This window comes from Alligator mississippiensis, chromosome 1, assembly GCF_030867095.1.
Source record: "Alligator mississippiensis isolate rAllMis1 chromosome 1, rAllMis1, whole genome shotgun sequence".
NCBI lineage: Eukaryota > Metazoa > Chordata > Crocodylia > Alligatoridae > Alligator > Alligator mississippiensis.
The window spans coordinates 181,909,157-181,929,746 of NC_081824.1; the positions used below are offsets into that span (position 1 = coordinate 181,909,157).

General features: G+C 46.8%; 1 protein-coding gene across 4 annotated transcripts in view; it reads left to right on the forward strand.

The window, feature by feature from the left end:
- The first annotated feature begins 15,332 nt into the window (after nucleotides 1–15,332).
- The window catches only part of TLR5 (toll like receptor 5), a 41,448-nt gene continuing 36,190 nt past the window's right edge, over nucleotides 15,333–20,590 (forward strand). Inside the window, exons 1-2 of one of the 4 annotated variants that reach the window (XM_006270883.4) lie at nucleotides 15,333–15,625; nucleotides 16,750–16,825. The gene's annotated coding sequence lies outside the window, so the exon portion shown is untranslated. The other 3 variants (XR_001372174.3, XM_014598157.3, XM_014598156.3) reach the window with 3 other exon arrangements.

Here is a 20,590-nt window from a genome sequence, read left to right on the forward strand (position 1 = left end):
TCTTTTTATCCTTCAAGAAGTGGTCATGTCTAGAGGTCTTGACGGGGTCTCTGTCCCTTGAGCTAGCCATGCAAGAACACACAGCAGATGGAAGACCAGGGCATCCAGCTAAAAAGATACAATGTGACATGGAGATGAAGCAACAAACAAGTACTGGGGGGAACAAGAAGCTGAGATGTAAAAAGGGGGAAGCGCTTCAGGGTGACAGCCAGAAGAGATCTGCCTAACATATTGTAAAGACCTTATCTTCACTGTGGTCTTTCTCTGAGTCCACCTCCAGAAGGGAGAGGGCAGTTTGCAGAGACAGCAGTGCAGGAGGGATAGTGCTTACAGGCCATGTGAAATGGATGCTGGGTGAGCTGGGATGTAGCAAAGCCCTGGATGAGCTGCATGCAAAGGCCCTTCAAGGTATTTTCAGGCACCAGGAGTCAGTGCCAACCTCACTCCTGAATCTACCAAGTCCTTGTTTAGGCTAGAAATGTGCTTTAGTCACTACAAAAGTGGGACTAGAAGCCAGGACTCCAGTGAGCTTTGCCAAAGTCTCCCTGTGCCATTTTGGGTAAACCACTGCACCTCAATGTCCTGATCTGTAAAAATATGTGATTATATTTCACTGGGAATATTAATAAGGCAGGCTGAGTATCTTAGATGAAAACAACTATTGGAATGGAAAATATGACTGGAGAGGCCTTTTTAAAAATATATTTTGCGATTTCTGTATTTTTACCTTTTTTCCCCCATGTGCTCAGAGATATCTACTCTATCCTTCTGTTATTTCCAGATATGGAGAAGTGGTCAGACTGAAGCAACACGAACATGCCAATTTCAAACTAGAATTGTACAAAAGCTCCCTGAATGCCAGCATCAGCAATTTTACTAAGCATTTCTTCTGGTATCACAAGAGGACTTAGACCTTAATCCTTCTGTTTGTTCACATATTACTACTATTACTAATAATGTATTCTGATGACATTATTAACTATGGGAACAAATGGAAGGCTGTCTTATTAATATAGCTTACAATCAAAGATTCAGGGGGATGCTATGGGCAGGAGCCAGTAGTCAGTCTAGAAGTGTATGTGTGCATGCATAAGCACAAGCATAAACGGCTAGATACACAAGTGTTACAGGCAAATAAAGCTTCTAATGAATTCAGAGGAGCTTAAAATATATATATGATAGGCCAAATCTTGTAGCTCTTAGTCAGGTGAATAGTTCTTACAGGACCTGCTGAGACCATTTGTGAGTGTCAGAGTTGACAGGATTACCTTACCATATTTTTCCCTTTCTTTGCCATATTGGTAGACTAAATCATGGCAAATAAATTGAGACATTTTTCCAGGATCTGATGATATGAACTTACTGTAACTAAAACTTTAGTTTGTCAGTCACTGCTTCCTTTTCCAACCCACTTTATAAAAATCATGTCATCATTTTCAAGTTCAATATTTAATATATTAAATGCTTCCAATTTCTCCTGTTGAAAGCCCCATAGCTGATGGAATGTTCTACCTTCTGATCAGTTAAATTATGCCATGTAATCAGGCAGCACTGTGATTTCTTTTCTCTTCCTTCATTCATGCTTATGTTAGATACATTTCCAGCAGACCACCGACATACCTGTGGCTGCAAGGTTTTTCACCAGATAAGAACTATAAAAAAAATCTACAAGCAGTTTGGATTAGCTTCAGAGCAGAGTTCACAGGAGGATATCTGGATCCAACTCTAAGACACCCAAAATTGGGGAGTGTTTATCTTGGAGGCTTTATTTCAGCTTGCTTCTAGTTCATAAAGGAAAAGCAAATATCTACGAATAATTTCTCTTTTCTCATTCACTCCTGCTTGAGAAGCCACCTTTGATCCTGTAGCTTAAACAAAAGCTCTCAAAAATGCCTGAAGATTTGCCAGGAACTACTTTCTATGCCCATCTGGGCCATTCATGGCTTGACCCAGATTGCCTTCATGGCATTTCCATTTAAACTCTGGTGTGCCTAAAAACAAAGGTGTCTTGCCCCAGAGAGTGGTCCAAATTGATATGGCTTGTGATGTATGATCTCCATACACTGAATGGGGAGATATAGATAGGACCATGTTAAGGATTTTGAGGTTTTACCTTCAGTTTTGATTGGGATTCTCTGTTTGTTTAGTCACATGACACATCACTGGTTTCACTTGGTGTGCCGGTGAGAACATTTGACACTTTGCAAAATCCTGTGTTTGAGTGTTGGCACCTGTGTCTGCTCATGTCTTCATTCTGTCTTCATTTTGTACCCCTGTATGTATGTCTCCTGTGTTGGGGCATGTCACATGTTTCAGCACTGGCTGATGTGTCTTGGGTCCTTTCAGACTGGGACATCTAGCTGTCCAGACCAAAATAGAGGTGCTGAAATAGCTTTGGCAGGTAACCCTCTGGCACAGGGTTGACTGGATTGCTTTCTATGACTTATTAGCAGGGATCCTGGTTTTCTCGGATTTAAAAAAATCCTCAATTTTCAGTTTAAAAAAAGTAACCCCAATTTCACATTTTTCCGTGATTAAAATGAAGTACCTCTCTCTCTCTCTCTCTCTATATGTATATAGGTGGTGTTTCATTTTCATCATGAAAAAATGTGAATTTGGGGTTACTCTTTTTAATCCAAAAATTAGGGATTGTTTTTTTAAAGCAAAAAGCAGGATCCCTGCTTATTAGGTACCTTAGCTGTGCCTAAAGCTGTTTAGCCACCTGATTTGCCATTTTGGCCATGACGTTCTGTTCACATGTGTAGATTTTTTGCTGCTACTTTATTTGCCATAATTTAGTCTATCAATATGGCAAAAAAGGGAAAATATGGTAAAGTAATCCTGTCAACTCGGACACTTGAAAAAGTGACAACAACTTATAGTTGCTGTAAAATTCAGTGGAAAATAGTAAAATAATACTTGGTGTTTTAAAACCTTTTCCAACTTGGTCTTTTAAATCCTGAGTCGCATAAAATAACAGGAAGCTTCAAATCTTCATTTCTGTAACACATCCAAAGGAGCATGAAAATTATTTATTATGGAGTAGGCCTAAAAAAGAAACTAGAGATAATGGCTTATAATAGTCTTGCTCTTGTATGGCTGGGAGCCTATTATAAATGAGCCCTCCAGGAATATAGCATGTATTCTATCCACCTTTTATACAGTATGTCAGAGATTCAATAAGAAATACATTTAGTTAGTGCAATATGTAACGGAAATTGGTCAATTAATTTATGAATCACCAGAGTACAATTACAAGCCTTAATTTAGAAAGCATTAGTCATTCACTTGCGATATCATTCATGGCTTTTTGAATTTCATGGTCTCAGTTTATTAGGGCTGGCAAGAAAGCTAATAGAGCTAGTGCACACAAAGGGCCTGGTCCTTGGTTGAATAAAAATATTTTTTGCAATATCAGACCGGCTCTAGTCCTAGTTAAGATTAACTTTTTCATTTATATGTCAGAGGGTCTGTTTTGGGTCCTTTTTCCATAAATATTGTGGTTGCATTCTTATATTAATGCTCCACTTTTGAGCTACCTATAAAGGATTTGTGTGTTATTAGACTATGTTGTATTCTTGTTACAGACCTAGATAGATGGTTATAAGCACATCTGTTCAAGGTGTTAGAGCTGTGTATAAGTTATGGTAATAAGCAACATACGGACTTGCTGAAGTCATTAACAATTGATTCACCATTTGTTAATCCATTCATTATTTATTCCTACTTTATAAATGGAACCTTCATGTACAGTGTGTTCAGTATCACAGAGGTGCTCTCTTTGAATGAGAAACACAACAAAGCTTACACCTCCATACCTCATCATTGTACCTCAGTAGTTGGGAGGATCACTCAGCAAAATCTGAGTGGTCGCAAACCTTCCTATCGTGCGTGGATGACCTCTACAGGCCAGTGAGAGGTAAAATGCTGCTCAACCTGGTACTGGCTAGTGGGGATGACCTAATCAGCAACCTAGTGATTGATGGGAAGCTGGGAGACAGCGACCACGAGCTGATCACCTTCATCATCCACCGTAAAGCTGGCAAGTCAGTCAGCAACACTGAAGTCCTTGACTTCAGGAAAGCCGACTTTCTCAAGCTCAGAAGGCTTGTCAGTGAGGCTGTAAGGGACCACAACCCCAGGGGAGTCCAGGAAGTCCAGGAAGAGTGGTTGCTCCTCAAGGGAGTGATCCTCAATGCACAAGCTAATTCTATTCCATCTCGGAGGAAAGGCAGCAAGAGGGCACAGCAGCCCCCTGGCTCTCCAGGGATCTAGCAGACCTCCTGAAGCTAAGAAGAAAGGCCTACAAAGGATGGAGGATGGGATTCACCTCCAAGGAGGAATATTCTGCACTGGTCCGGTCCTGCAGGGAGCAAACCAGGAAAACCAAGGCTGCAACTGAACTCCAACTAGCTTTGAGCATCAAGGACAATAAAAAGTCCTTTTTCAGATATGTGGGGAGCCAGAGGAAAAGCAAGGGCAGCCTTGGACCCCTGCTGAACCAGATGGGACAACTGACAACTGACGCCCAGGAAAAAGCCAACCTATTAAATGGGTACTTTGTGTCGGTCTTTCATCAGTCCCATGGGATGCCCATGCCCACTATGGGACAGGGAGGTCTGGGTGAGGGAGATCCTTTGCCCTCCATCAATGCAGTCCTCGTAAAGGAACACCTTGAGAAGCTGGATACCTTCAAGTCAGCCAGCCCTGACAATCTTCACCCCAGGGTACTCAAGGAGCTGGCGAGCATCATAGCCCAGCCTCTGGCACAGATCTTTGAGAACTCCTGGCACTCTGGTGTAGTGCCCAAAACTGGAAGAAGGCCAATGTGGTGCCTATCTTCAAGTCAGGGAGGAAAGTGGATCTGGCAAACTACAGGCCCATCAGCCTGACTTCTATCCCGGGGAAGATCTTTAAAAAGTTTATTAAAGAGCCCATCCTTAATGGACTGGCCGACACCAACATCCTGAGGGATAGCCAGCGCAGGTTTGTAGTGGGTAGGTCTTGCTTGACCAATCTCATTTCCTTTTATGACCAGGTGACCTATCACCTGGACAAGGGAGAAGAGATTGATGTTATATATCTTGACTTCAAAAAAGGCTTCAACCTGGTATCCCATGATCACCTCTTGGCAAAACTAGCCAATTGTGGCCTTGGGTCCACCACGATCCGCTGGCTGGGAAATTGGCTCCGTGGTCAGACCCAGAGGGTGGTAATTGATGGAAGTCAATCGTCATGGTGCCCTGTGACCAGTGGGGTTCCCCAAGGCTCTGTCCTTGGACCCATATTGTTCAACATCTTCATCAATGATGTGGGCATTGGAATCAGAAGTGGACTGGCCAAGATGGCCGATGACACCAAACTTTAGGGCAAAGCATCCACACCAGAAGACAGGAGGGCAATCCAGGTTGACCTGGACAGGCTCAGCAAATGGGCGAACGAGAACCTGATGGTGATTAACACTGAAAAATGCAAGGTTCTCCACCTTGGGAGGAAAAACCTGCAACATACTTATAGGCTCGGCAGTGCTACACTGGCTAGTACTATGAAAGAAAGAGACTTGGGGGTCATCATTGACCACAAGATGAACATGAGCCTGCAATGTGATGCTGTGGCTAGTAAAGCGACCAAAACACTGGGTTGTATCAATAGATGCTTCTCAAGCAAATCTCGGGACGTCATTCTCCTCTTGTACTTGGGCTTGGTGAGGTTGCAGCTGGAGCACTACGTCCAGTTTTGGGCCCCACAATTCAAAAGGGATGTGGAAAATCTTGAGAGAGTCCAGAGAAGAGCCACGCACATGATCAGAGGTCAGGAAAACACCTTACGACGACAGGCTGAGAGCTATAAGGCTCTTTAGCTTGGAAAAGCGCAGGCTCAGGGGTGATCTGATGGCCACCTATAAGTTTATCGGGTGACCACCAGTATCTGGGGGAAAGTTTGTTCACCAGAGCACCCCAAGGGATGACGAGGTCGAACGGTTATAAACTACTGCAAAACCGTTTCAGGCTGGACATAAGGAAGAATTTCTTTGCTGTCCGAGCCCCCAAGGTCTGGAATAGCCTGCCATCAGAGGTGGTTCAAGCACCTACATTGAACACCTTCAAGGATAAATTGGATGCTTATCTTGCTGGGATCCTATGACCCCAGCTGACTTCCTGCCCTTTGGGCAGGGGGCTGGACTCAATGATCTTTCGAGGTCCCTTCCAGCCCTAATGCCTATGAAATCTAGTTTAAATTAAGGCACTTTATTTTACCTGAAACACGGGGGGAAACTATAGGTTGGGTCCAGAGGCAGATCAAGAGGGGGTGCAGTGATGCAGTCATACCCTTGCTTTTAGCCCACACTGCAGAAGCAGCAGCCAGGGAGCAGGCAAGAATGTTCCTCCCACTCTACACCCCCTTCCTTCCTCTCCGCTCTGAGTGACATCTTCCCTACTTACTGGTGCTGCTGTCCCCACTGTCTCTGGTTGCCCTGGGGGCAGGGAGAGCTCCAGAGCTGCTTCTGCCCCACTTTAGCCAGGCTACAGGGGGAGCCAGGCTCAGCCAGGGAAAGCAGCAGTAGCGGCCAGGTTCTCTGCCCCTGCCTGGTCCCCTTGGGTGTTCCCCACCAGCCCAGGAGCAGGCATAAGGAGGGAACCTGTCTACCACTGTTCCTGACTGAGCCCAGCTCCCTGCAGCCTCAGCTGGGGTGGGACAGGAGTAGCCAAGGCAGTGGCTAGATGACAGGGAATTGTCAGGAAGGGAAATGGAGTGGATGTTGCTGAGGGGAAGGAAATGGGTGCGGAGGGGAAGGGGAATATTCTTACCTGATTGAGGGATTTAAAAAAAAGGTTGGCTGTTGCTCCCACAGTGTGGTCTGCCTACCCCATGGGAACACTGGGAGTAGGGGGTACAGCCACTACTGCAGTACCACTCACTGCTCCTGTATTCCCATTTTAAAACTTCTGGATCTGCCCATAGCTGAACTAAGATTTTCAGTGTGTTTAAGTGCAATGGGGAAAGTTATTTCTCTGTAGGGCCAATAGAGGCCAGCTTTGTAGCAGGGAAGGAGAAAGCGAGTAGCCTGACATTCAGAAGCACTGAGCACCTTCATCTCTCAACGGCTGTTGAGGGCACTCCTCTTTGCAGGTGAAATGCACAAGCACTTTTCAAGCAAGGACCCTAAGAAGCTTGGCAAAGATAGGCATTACTCTTTCCATTTTAGAAGGGGAAACTGAGGCAAACAGAGGTCAAGTAACGTGCCTAAGCCTGTGGCAGAGGCAGGAAGAGAAACCAGGAATCCCAAATCACAGGCCCTTGTCATAATATGAAATTATTATATATACAGTATGAAATGTAGTGGGTTCTCCTCTGTAATGGAGTTTATACAACCATATTGTTAAGGTGAGATGTCTCCATTGTACTTTGATATATTGGTAACATTCATTGAAAGTGCTGTGATTTATGCATTTTAAAATTTGAGCTGTGTAATAACTGAATCATAAAAGTTTTTTTATAGCAAGGTGGGGTTCAGCTCTTGCAGCAGTTTACGTGCCCATTGTTCAATGACAACTTGTTATCCTGCCAGGTGCAAATCAAAGTTAATACACACACAAAACCTACAAAGGGTCCAGATTGGATTTTCCATCACAGGCTGACAAGGGCTCTTATAAAAATCACCCCTGTATGTTAGAGACCATTTATCCTGTAAAATGATTGTTCAACTACATGTGATCCTCTGTTTCTACTATGAAGCAGGGCTGGGTTGTGCAGTCAAGTTGTGTAATGCTTTCCAGAAAGCCAGAACAAGGGGCTAGAGCCACAAAGAGATCTAATGTTGCCAAACTGCCTCTGGGTGCCTAAGTCCAAAATTAGATCCTCAGAATTTCTGCTTAGTGCTGCATAACTCCGAAGAGACCTGCACTCTGCGTATCTGCGTCATAGCTCTGCTGTGCTCCAGAGCAGCCTCCTCCAGCAACCTGCTTTGGGCAGGCTGCCTCAAACCAGGAACAGGGTGGCTTACTTGCATGAGGCTGCAAGCTGGCTTATTAGCACTGTGGCATGACAGTGCCCACTAGCCCATCCTGGTAATTATTAGTCTCCCCACACCCACCACATGGACACAGGCACATGGCTTCCAGTTCAGGCAATAATACCAACCAGAGCAGTTGAGTGTACTTGAAGAAAGGGCATCTTTGGCACCCAACTCTAGGGGAGGGTTGAGAGTTCTGAATCCCAAGTAGAGAGACATGCTGAAGTCTGCCACGGGTCTTAGGATGAGCCTCATGTATGGGCATTTGTGGGTCCCTGTTTAGTGTTCTAGTTTTTGTGGATCCCATTCATTGGCATCTAGCTCTTCCAATGGATTGTTTAGGTTTAGGACACCTCAGTCTTTTTGGTGATCTAGCCCAAATTCCAGAAACAGCTGGTATTTTCTGCAGCTCCTCCTGCAGAAAGCTGCCGCTAAAGGCCAACTGACATTTACATGCTTTGCCTTTTCAAAGTACAAATTAGCTCTCCGTTTTAATCCTTTCTCCTCTGGGGAATCTTCTTCAGCTGGTGATTCGTGATTGGAATTGCTCCAGGTGTTATCTGGCAGCAATAATATATGTAAGCGTGTCAATTTGTATTCCTAATGACACCATTTATCTGAGGTTCTCAAACTGCTTTTCAAAGATTGAATTTGTGGAAGCAGTCATTGGCCAGAACCTTGGCTAATATACAACCATGTACCTCTGTTGCAACACAAGAGTGCAAAAGCTGTGGGAGCCTGAGTACAGCTGCGAGCAAAGGAACAGACAGCTCTTGTTCAGATCTGTTTCGCAATCTTGCACTGTGTTGCAAACTCGCCTGCTGCTAGTAACAACAGTTGCAGGGACAGGAGACAAGCCACGTCGCTGGGACGAGAATGGGCCTTATCTACACTTCTCCACAGCTGTATGTGCGTGATGCTGACTCGCTGCTCAGCCAAAGTTGTTGGCAGGGGCAGAACTCCTGGCTTGCTGGTGTGACAACATCCTGTGACTGGAAGTCCATCAGTATCCACATGTTTAAATTCTCTGTGATCTGGTGGGTGTCTCCTGTATTGAGACTCATAATGATATTTTGGGCAAGGCTGTGTGTTTGGTTTTGATGTACAAGGAGATCCCTCAAAAAAGGATGGGAGGGAGCAGGATGTAGTCAGCTGTTCACAAAGATGTTGTGTGCCCCACCCAAGACACTGCAGAGTGATCAGTCATTAATAGAACCAAGCAGCCCTTTGTCCTAGCCCTGGTTTCACCCCCTGCATCACACATTGCGGACTGCATGACTTGCCCTCTGGCTGGTGTCTGCTTCCAGCATGGGTCTTACCTCATTTTTCCTGCTGAATGCTCAAGTCCATTTCAAGTAGCTGCTGTAAATTAAAAGTCTCCTCCATCTCTGGGCCAAAGATAATAACTGGAATTCAGCACTGTCTTAAATATAACTATTACAGCCTAGAGAGGAAGGGGTGTGCTCTCTGGCTGCATGTAGTGAAAGGTATCAATTCCTGAGCTGCCCACAGGGTAGAAGAACAGGGATGAAAACTAGCAGCTGACTTGACAAGTGACAACGTTGGGAGGAACTAGCTTTCTCTACCTCTGACTCAGAACCTCTGTCAAAATATAAACCTCTTAGCACTACCTGTAAGTAAAGATGCAGATCCCCTGGTGAGTATACAGCGGACCTGCAGGGCTTTCTCAGACTTTCATCAGCCCACAGATTGGCCTCCATAATTCTACCAGGAAGCAGCTTTGGTGCTGTGTGTAATTTTGGGGATCTTTTAAGGGTGGCATGTTCAGCAGTGCAAAGAACATCAGGCCCACCTGGGATATACAGAAAAACAGGCAATGATCAAACTCTGTATGGCACACATGAGAAATATTACATTAAAACAATGCTATTTTGAGAAGAAGAGATTTTCTTACAACATATAGTACTCAGCTGGCATGACCCACTCGTGCGACTGGTTCATGCACGAGACTGGGAATGAGCACTGAGTTTTAATTCCTGCTGCAACACTGACTCCCTGTGTGGCCTTGTACAATTTTTCTAATCTTTGTGTCTTTCTTGCCTTATGAGGAAAATGTGAATAATAGTAACATGGACTTTTTTCCTGTAGAAGGCTAGAAGTGTATGGCATAATTTCTGTAGAGGTCTCTGAACATGACAAATGCTGAAAATACTTAATATAATATTATAATGAGAGGGAGACCAACCTTTCGTTAGGCCAGTGATGCTCAATCTTTTATGGGCCAGGTGGGTGGTGCAGGGCTGTTCTACAGGTTGGCCCCATGCTGCCTCCACCCAGCCCTGTGCACCCTGACCGGGCCTTGCACAACTTCAGCTGGCTCCTGTATGCTCAGATTGGATAGTGCATTGGTCTCGCATGCTAAGACTGGGCCCTGATGTCCTATGCCACCCCTACCCAGCCCCACATGGCAGGATATGACCTCTCTGTGCATTGGATCTAGCACTGTGGGCCATGCTGTCCAACCTGCAGGGCTCCCCACTGGTCTGGAAGTTTGGCAGCAGAGGAGAGGTGCTTCCCACCTCCCTGCTCCCCCCACCAAATTTTTGGCCCTGTGGGAAGTCCCAGAGGCTGGCCCAGGGTCTGAGCACCTCTGCATTAGGCTATCCCACCCAGACTAATAGCTGCTGAGCTTGCCATTGACTAGAACAGTTTCTCTGTCATGCTGTTAAACAATTATGTTAAATTGCTAAATGTCTAGCCCATCCATAGCTCAATTCTTGCTCCTTTTCTTCAGCTGGTATCTTTCAGTCTCTTTGCTGCAATCAAAGCAGCCAGTTACATCGTAGTAGTGCTGGCCTATACCAATTCTGAGATCTTCTATTCCCTCCACTCACTCCTTCAAATGGCCTCTCTTAATCTTGAGTAACCTTCACTGTTATTATTCTCACTCACTTTTTGATTAAAAGACAGATTAATTCTCCATTCTTTCCAGCTCTCCCTTTAATATTTCACACTGTACCATCAGGCCTGCTGCCGGGCAGGCAGGGAACATGCAGCCACTGCAGAGTCCCCAAGACAAAGGCAGCAGAGTGGAGAGCCCCAAACCTGCCATGGGCAGCCCGCCTCTGCCCTGGGCACAAAGCCAAGGGGTCATATGCCCCCACCATGCCTCCTCCTGCAGGGGTTGTGCAGTGGTGGGGAGCTACCCAGCCCCCCTTCTCACCACACCCTAGACAAGCCACCCATGGCTCTGTCCCTCTTCCCATCCTGGCTCTGGGTCCCAACCCCTGCCCCTGCTTCACTCCCTTTCTCACCCTGGAGGTCTCAATCGGCTACCCCCTAACCCTTCCCCCCATACACTTACCTGCAGGGAGCTGCTGTCCATGTTACCCAGCTGTGTTCCAGGCCATGTGCATGCATACAGCCATGCACAGGCACAGCGCCTCCTGCTTCTCACTCCCAGCAGCCCCTTGCAGGCTAGAACACTGCCCACCTGCAAGGGGAAATCCACCATTTCCCGTGGGAACCCAGGCACCCTGGAGCCCCTGATTAGCAGGGGCCCCTGAGCCTGGGCTCTGCTGGCCCTAGCTCAGTGGTAGAGCCACCAAGACTTGAATGATTGAGCTCTTCTTAGTCCAGATTTGGAACTTGACTATTGGGCTTTGCCCAACAGAATTTGGAACTGATTTGGCTCTTGAAATGAAATTTAAAAAAAATTGTGGTAGGTTCTCATCAGCATTTTTGGCATCTGGGAGGGTGTTTGTGCTTGCTCCAGCCTCTCTGAGTGCCAGTCTACTATTGTAGTACCTCCAGGCCTAGTGCTCATTCCCTTCTTGGGGAGCAACTGCCCAGTTTTTTCAAGGACCACATAAAAAAGGTTCCCTTAGCATGTTTGCCCAGTATGGGCCATGTGTTTTATAATCATGCTCAGTGTTGGCTGCATTTAATCAACCTTGTTTCTATTGCAAAACACATGCTGCTTTTGGCAGCAGTTTAATGATAGACAATGTATTTAGTGAGATTTCCTTGTATGCAGTTATAAGACAAGGGGCCTTTTTCCCCAAGTAAATATAGTAATTCTGTTAAATGTGCTTTGGGACATTTACTGAAGCATTCATATTTCACTCCCAGCTTCAACTGCTTTTCCTACTACTGAGATTCAGTGTGACTCATTATTTGTCTTTCTTCTGACCACTTTCTTGCCCTTATGCTAATCCCAGTAAGTGTTGAGTAAGAAAAACTTTGCTCAAAGGACACAGAGAATTTGTTTTTCCTCCATGAGGCAAGTCTTGCAGGTCCTGCAGCTACTTCTCAAGCCTCACACTTTGCAGCCTGGCTGGCTCACTGTCACCCTAATACCTCACTAGTACAATGGAACAGAGAACAAGAATCGTTCTCAGCTCTGTACTATTCAGCAATATCCAAGGAGATGGTTGTTAGAGATTATTAAGGGAATTGTAAACAAAATTGAATGTATCATTATTCCCCTTTATAAATCTATGGTGCATCCTACAGTTAAAGATATAGATATATAGATATAGAAGAACTAGAGATGGTCCAGAGAAGAGAAATAAGGGAGATTAGTGGTATGGAGGGGCTTCCATATGAGGAGAAACTAAAGAGGCCAGGTGTAGTCAGTTTAGAGAAGAGATTCTTGAGGGGAACGTAATAAGAATTTATAAAACACTAAATAGTGAAGAAAAAGTAAATGGGAATACCATGAGGAATAAGAACTCATGGTAGAAGTGATATCGTTTATTAGACCAACTAGATGTTTGCAGTTTTTTATTTGAAGGCTTTTGGGCACAGGCACCCTTCTTCAGGCATAGGAGGAAAGATTGTAGAAGTTCTCCTAGGTAGAAATGAAAGTTCATAGTTCATAGGAGAGTTGAAGGTGTGGTAAAATCTCCTGTTTGGAACAGTTCATTTTATGCAGATTAGACTCAGAGAAAAGTTGGAATAGTCTGTTTACCTTGAAGCTGCTTGGTGGCAGCCAGGATGTAGTTATTTCTTTCTGGTTATGATGTTTCCTATTTTACAGAAGAGTAAAAGGATGTGATGCTATTCTGGGCAGGAATTTCTTATGTGGTGAGGTATCTCTGGGCTCTGTGATAATGCAAATTACCTTGAACAAAGGCAGGAGCAGGATCTCAGGTTCCAAGTGGTAAAACTTGCTTCCTCTTTGTAAAATGATGAAGATTTCATTTTTAAAATAGTCTAAAATTTGATATCTTCCATGTGTCAGGTATCCAGGTTGTAGCCATATTGGTCTAGAGGCAAAAGGAATCATAACTTGTGCTGGAGGTGATATCTTTTATTAGACCAACTAGATGTTTGCAAAAAAACCCCACAACTATTTGCAAGCTTTCAGGCCCAGGCACCCTTCTTCAGGCACAGGAGAAAAGGTTGTAAAAGTTCTCCTGGGTAGAGTGAAAGTTCATATTTCATGGGAGAGTTGAAGGTGTTGGTAAATTAATCTCCTCTTTGGAACAGTTCATTTTATGCTGATTAGGCTCAATTTAGGGATTTATGATTCACTCTCACACAATCCAGGAACTAGGGAGTCACAAAATGAAACTAGTGGGTAGTAAGTTTAAGACTAATAGAGTTCTTTTTCACACAATATGTAATAAAAGTGTGGAACTCATTGCCATCAGATATTGTGGAAGCTGACAGTTTAGCCAGATTCAAAAAGAGATTGGACACATTCTTGGAGGAAAGGGGCATCAGGAGTTATTGAGCATGGGAATTAGGGAAACAGCCTCTGAATCAGAATTTCCTAGACCTTAAATGCTGGAGGCTGCAACTGAGAGAGGAACACTGGGAAAAACACACAATGGTCAGACCCAGTCTGTTTTCCCTTTCAGCATCTACTCTGACATTGAGACACAAGATAGTGGCCAAGATGGAACTATGGTCAGACCCAGTAAATGGCAATTCTTATGTTCTAATGACATTCATGCCTCCCATCCAGGTATAAGTCTACCCTGCTGTGAAACCCCCATTAACAGAGAGCCCTTATCTTTTGACAGGCTCCTGTCAGACGCTGGGTTGCATATGTTTGTTCACTACTCCTTCAGTTCAGTCAAGTAGCTGTGCCATACCCTACTTTGTGGAAAAACTACCACATGAGTGGATTCCAGGTCCAATCAGCCAACCAGAACTTCTAGAGCCAGTGCAGTTTTCCATGTAGTTTAGGCATGTATGGTGCACCAAAGCAGATGGGCTGTCCTGCATTACCACCTGATGATTTCATGAGGTCCCTTCCAGCCCTAAACTTCTGTAAATCTGCAAACCTGCTGACAGCCAGAGACTAAGGGCAAAAGACTGGAGGTATCTGATGGTGGTGGGAGGGCCTATTCCAACATCACTCCCTCCATTCTCTTTCCTTACCATCTGCTACTCCTAAATTGGGAACATCTGCAAGGCTTTCCCAATGCTGTCATTGTCTGGCACCTTTGTGTGCTATAACACTTCCTGTCCCACCTTCTTCCTGCTGAACCAAGCTGGGATGTCACTGTTACATGCACACTACTGATTTTAGCTGTCTTGGAGCTAAAATGTTTTATAAGCACAGGTAGACCCACTGAATTTGGTCACGGGGCCCTGGTTTGTCCAGCTTGTGCCTGCAGCAGACTGAGAGGTAGCAGGGCTACTCTCTGCATGGAGGTGAAAAAAATGAGAACGATAGAAGACACCGAAGACCCAAACTAGATTAAAAGAGAAGGTCTGGCACAACACTTTGCACTTTGGTCTCTCATGACAGCCTTGGCTGGGATGCTATAGCTGGGGCTGGTCTTTTCCTGTTCTTTTTTAAGGAAAAATTTTCCTGTTCCAAGTCAAATCAACCAAATTAATTTGAAATCCATGAGTCATTCAAGAACGAAATGTGACCCTACCTGCAAACATCCTCCACTCGCACCTAGGGCTTCAGATGCTTCCAAGTCCTTTGGTGGGCATCCCACATGCAGGCCCAAGCCCAAAGGCGTGGGGTTCAGATGCCCCCAAGCAGTGCTGACTCATAGGGGATGCACGTACACTCCCTGAGAGCCGGTACACCCCTGATGGGCTGCGCTCACCTCTTGGGCGATGGGCAACCTTTCTGCCCCCTGGTTGGTGAGATTGGCCATGGGGGGATGACTGGTTGCTGGGGGGGGGGAACGTGGCCCCCTGACTTAAGGTGGCTCCAGTCAGCCATGCCCCCAAGTTTCACTTCCCTCACCTGTACAGCTGCAGGAGCAAGCTGGGGAAGAATCTCTCATTTCCATAAAGTTGGCATATAGTCAAGATCTTCCCACTGGAAGTGAAAGCGGGAGGCTAACTATGTGTGACCTCGGGCAGGCACTAGCCCTGCCAAGAACGTGGTTTTCCCATGCCAGTTGTTGGTCTGCACTGGCGCACCTGCCAAAAAAGGCTGGCCCTCCGCTGTTCAGGCTGTGCCCTAACACTAGGATAGGAGCTGTTCTCCCTCCCTTGAATGAGCCAAATTCCTTTCTACAAAGCGGGTTCCCATCCCGGGGTGGGCGGACTTGATGCCGGCCTGGACCGCCTTCCAGCCCTCTGCCGGGGCTCTCCGGGAACCGGCGAGACGCAGCAGCCACGGCGTGCCCTGGAGGGAGCGTCCCGGGCGGGCCATCTCCTCAGACACCGGTGAGCGGCCACTTAGCAGGGGGCAGGTGTGAGGAAGGCAGGCCCGGCTGGGCTGTGCTAGGGCGCTGCAGCCCGCTCTGCCCTCCCCCGGCCCGGCTGCAGGTAGGGGGGCGCTGGGGCGGGCGGTCGCAGGGTCCCGCGCGGGCTGCAGGCAGGCCCGGCTGCCGGCGGCCACGGGCAGCTCTCTGCGGCCAGCGGGGCCATGCCCCTGTTGTAGAGGCGGCGGCAGGGGGCAGCAGCCCCGCGCCCCGCTCCGCCCTCCCGGCGCGGGCAGCCCGCTGGCCAGGCTCGCGGCACAGCGGGAAGGGGCCGCGCAGCACCGCGCCAAGTCGCGCAGGGAGCAGATCCAGGGGAGCACGGGGCAGGGAGCAGCAAAAAAAGCAGAGCTGGCAGGAGCACAGGGCAAGGAGCAGAGCTGCAGGTCCGGCAGGAGCGCGGGGAGCAGAGAGCAGCGCAGGCAGAGGAAGAGGATGGGAGTGGCATTCGAGGAGGGGGAGGCGCTAACCTGTGGCGCACCTGCCAAAAAAGGCTGGCCCTCCGCTGTTCAGGCCGTGCCCTAACACTAGGATAGGAGCTGTTCTCCCTCCCTTGAATGAGCCAAATTCCTTTCTACAAAGCGGGTTCCCATCCCGGGATGGTGTACAGCGTGCTGGTTAAGGGACGTAATGGGACATGAAGGTGTGAAGCCCTTGGCGCCGAGGAGGGGATTGGACATGGGATGCCCACACCCCTGGTGAGTGGCCTCCATTCTCACCATTGAGCTGGTGTGTAAGAGAAGGGGTGTAGGGCTGGGATGAGGCTGTTACCAGCTCTTGCCTAGTCCCTATTCATGTTTCAAAAGAAGAGTATGACTGCTGTTCCATTGCTGAAAGAAAGGTTGTAGGCACCTACTTTCCAGATCTGGCCTGTGAAGGATTAGACGTGCCTCCCAGCAGCCCCAAGGCATGCAAGTGCTGGAAAAGTGAAGATCTGAGCTGCAACCTTAGCACTGGCATTTCCCTGAGGGCTAGCTCTGCATAACTTCTTTGTCAGCTCTGCACTCCACAGGCATTTGTGCACTGAGGTTCTTGACCCCTCCCATATAGTATATAAGGAATGTAATTCAGCATTTTGTATTCCACCAGAGTTACAGTTCACTTCCAGCACCAGCCCGCTCCCTCTTTGAAGCTCATCCTAAATGACCTGCCCAAGGACATTCAGGTGAGTGTCCCAAAACTGGAATTTAAACTGGTGCTCTTGCATCCTGATGCCTGTATCACCAGGCTGTTGGGGAAGCACCATGACCACATAGGTGGGCTGGCAGGGGAAACATCATGTATCTGGGTCCAAGAAGGCAGTTTTCCTGAAGCGTTCCCCGGGGATAACTGTTCTTCTGGCGTAGTTTAGTACCCGCTGAGGTGTTGGGGCTTAATGGAACTGGGAGGCTCCTCCCTAGCTTGCTCCTGTGGCCATATGACTGAGGGCAGGCAAAACTTGGGGGCATCTGAACCCCAAGCCTTTGGGCTTGGGCCTGCGTGTAGGATGCCTGCCAAAAGACTTTGGAAATATCTGAAGCCCCTGGCAGGGGTGGAGGATGTTTGTTGGTTTTAGGGCCACTTATGGTTTTGGACTGACTCATGGATTTGGACTTGATTTGGCTGATTTGGCTTGGAAGGTGAAAAATTTCTTTAAAAAAAAAATGTTCATTGCTCTGAGGTGGGGTCTCTGTAGTTTCATAGACTGAGGGTAGGAGCAATGTCGTTTTTTCGTTATTACTATTTATTCATCCCATTATTAATCTACTCCCAAGGGAGGTAGTGCTCTCCCCTACCCTGGGGATCTTCAAGAGGAGGTTAGATAAGCATCTAGCTGGGGTCATCTAAACCCAGCACTCTTTCCTGCCTATGCAGGGGGTTGGACTCGATGATCTATTGAGGTCCCTTCCGACCCTAGCATCTATGAATCTACTAAATAAAGCCAATGGACATACATGATTTCACAGGCTTAACTGAGGCTGGTGTGGCATACACATCATAAACACTTTTGGACAAATCCTGTTTCACTTCTATGTGCCTAAGTACTACTTATGTGTCCAAATGTTGCTGTGTAAGTGCCATTTTTGTCACTTAAGCAGATTTGAGATTCTTTTTCTGTCTGCGTAGCTACATTTGCCCATCTGAGGAAGTTCAGACAGCTCCATTGCCACACTCTGTCCCAGTAGATACTTAACTTCATGCAAGTCTTCAGAAATGTGCTTGGAAAAATGTCACAATTAATGACTGCTTGACACTAGAATAGGAGCCCTCCCACCTTTTATCCCTATATAACCTAATAGCCAGGGCAGTGGCCTAGGGAGCAGAAGACCCCCCAGGCTCTAGGCTCCCCACTAGAGAGGGTTTTGAATAGGCCTGTGCAAAGTAGCTACTATTCACTTTGGATTCGGCCGATTCAGGGGACAGTGATTTGATTTGTTGATCCAAATCACAGTCCTGAATCAACTTGGCCAGATCTCTGAATCAGCCGGGCCCATCCCCCACAGCCCAGCAACAGCAGCACAGGGCAGTTGGGGGGGGGGGGGGCAGCAGAGATAACCCCTCTCGCCCGGCAGCACCTGGTGAGCACTGGGGCTTTTTTATAAAGGCCTGGGAGCTGGGGCAGGTGGGGCAGACATGGGGGGGCTGGGATAGCAGGCAGGGGATGGGTGCTGGCAGGGGACCCCCCATGGTTCCCTCCGCCAGCCCCTCTCGTCCACCCCTAGTACTTACCAGTTTGGAGTCAGCTAGCCAGCAGGGACTGCCCAAATCATCAAAGCTCTCCAAATCTTTTCCGAAGATTCAGAGAGCTTCTAATTGATTCTGACCTTTTAATTGGTCCCCTGATTCAATTTGGATTTGGAGATGTGGCCACCGAATTGGGCCGAATTGCCTCCGAATTGAATCAGCACCCGAATCTTCGCACAGACCTAGTTTTGAACCTGCATCTTCTGCTTTGTTCAGTAAAATGGATGCTGTCCTGTAAGGGCAGTAGCCCTATTCCTTCTCCCCAGTGAGAGAGAAGCTTTCTCATAACTGTTTATCTATTGCAGCTAGTGATGATTAAACCCCACTGAGGTCAGGGACTAGTGCTAGAGCCCAGGGCCTGTAGGGTTTTAAAAGAGTGGCTATTACTTAGCCAGCAGGGCACTGATCATTAGGCCTTGAGGCTAAAAGGTGGGAGAGCTGTCCTCCTTTGGCATCAGTTGCTGGTTGTGGATTTATCTCCAACCGCACTTGTGGGGACTCCTGTGCACCTGCGGGGTAATACTCTTCCACCGTAAGAGCGTATACAGTAGCCATTGTGGAATCTTCTGAGCATGCTTACAAGGGGAAGCATAACTTTGTAGGTGGAAACAGACTCTAATATCTGTAAATGCCAAAAATGGACACAGAAGTAGCACTTAGGCACATAAAACTGAAGCAAGATTTGACTCTGATGGTAGCATTTCAGAAGTGCTTGGCATTGACTGAATTCTTTTTATCCCACAATCAATGGTATCCCTCCCCTTGACTTCAGGGAGAAAGGTTAGATCAATGCTGCATGCCTCCAGGGATTCCACCCTTAACTCATTTTCTCTTTGTTTACACATAGGCTCAAACATTTAAGTGAGCCCTCCATCCGTCCACCCCCTCCGCCCTGAATGCCAGGGCTTGGTATAAAATGGGATCTAGTTCAGACCAAGGACAGGTTGGAGCAATAAAACCAAAAGACAACTGCTTCAGCCTCAGTTAACCTTTAGCTTTGATGAAATCTGTTAAAAAACAAACTATTGATTCTTTTCCTACTGCCTTTCATCCTGTTTATTCAACTAGCACTGCCAGCAATTTTTTGTTGTAGGCAAAGCGTAAGTGCTGCTGATCAACTCATGCTCTGGAGTTTGGAAACGGTCAGGGCCAAGTTCATCCCAGATGAGCTCCACTCACTATGATGATTCTGGCACCCATTGTATGAAGTTACTGTGTGCGCCAAAGCACTGGCAACATAAACAGTGGCTAGAGACCTTGCACATGCTACAAATCAATTAGGGATTAATCCAGTTCCTATTAAAGTCAATGAATGAGACTTTGTGTTGATTTTAGCGAGAACTGATATGAGCCATGAAATTAAAATTCTGCAGATAGGCTGAAGAGTTTTATGGCAGAGGGGAGGACTGTCATCAGCCCTCTTGGCTGACCAGCTGAGAAGTGAAGGCTTTGCTGCTGTACACAGATTTGCTGCAACCACACATACACGCACACACACACAAACGTACATATACACACATACATATACACAGCATATATTGAATATTGTAGAAAGGTAAATGGAGTTAGTTGCTCATAAACCTACTTTTCTCCCATATTCTAGTCCTAATGATCTTAGACTAAGAGTGAGTTAGGATTTTAACATTACTGGTTCTGAGAGACTTGGAGCCAGATCCTCAAAGTTAGCTGGATGCTGCAACACTGTGAAACAATGCCAAACTTCTAGGTCAGCTGTTCCCAAAGTCTGACACTTGTTTGTGTACATGCCCTCCAGCTGTCTTTTGAGAGGAGTGCTTCTGGCTTAGACATGCTCTGAGCATGGCTACACAACTGGATGGTACTGGGAGAGAGAGTGCCAAATTCCAAACCCTATTTCAATGTGAGTAAGGGCTTTGAGAAGTGTGCTACTGTGGGGCAGCATCAGCACTTGGTCAGCTTTGTGCATGCCCATTCAAAGAAATTTGGTACAGAGGCTTTTAGCTGGGATATGAAGCATGGGCTTTGAGGGTATTAGTGGCAAATAAATTAGGCAGGCCTGCACCTGGTCTTTCAGCACCATGCCAACTCAGCAACACTGCGGCCAGTTCAGAATGGTGTGCATACACGGCACTATAACATGTTTAAGGGGGCTGTTGCCTGGCTCGGTAAATTTGTTTCATGGCTGTGCCCTTAGGAGCCCAAAGAGGCAGGTGTTTAAGTGCTTTGG